The sequence below is a fragment of the Bison bison genome, unplaced genomic scaffold, assembly GCF_000754665.1.
Source record: "Bison bison bison isolate TAMUID 2011002044 unplaced genomic scaffold, Bison_UMD1.0 scf7180017864301, whole genome shotgun sequence".
NCBI lineage: Eukaryota > Metazoa > Chordata > Mammalia > Artiodactyla > Bovidae > Bison > Bison bison.
Window position 1 is genome coordinate 1,557,593 of NW_011494873.1, and position 235 is coordinate 1,557,827.

The following is a 235-nucleotide window of genomic DNA, read 5'->3' on the forward strand; positions in this document are numbered from 1 at the left end:
CATCTGTGAAGTGGGCAGAGTGAGTTTGCTGTAGCAGTCTTGAGCAGTTTGGAGTGACTGAAACTTGCAATTACAGGTCAAATTAAGATGGAATTTAAAAACAACATGATTAAAGACAAATCGGGGCCACAGTGTCGCCAGGGGGCCTAACCCTCCTGTTTGTCTCTTCCCGCAGAGTCCAGCCCGCCGGCGCGCCTCCTGGCCACCCGGCCTTGCTGCGGCCCCGGCCCGGAGC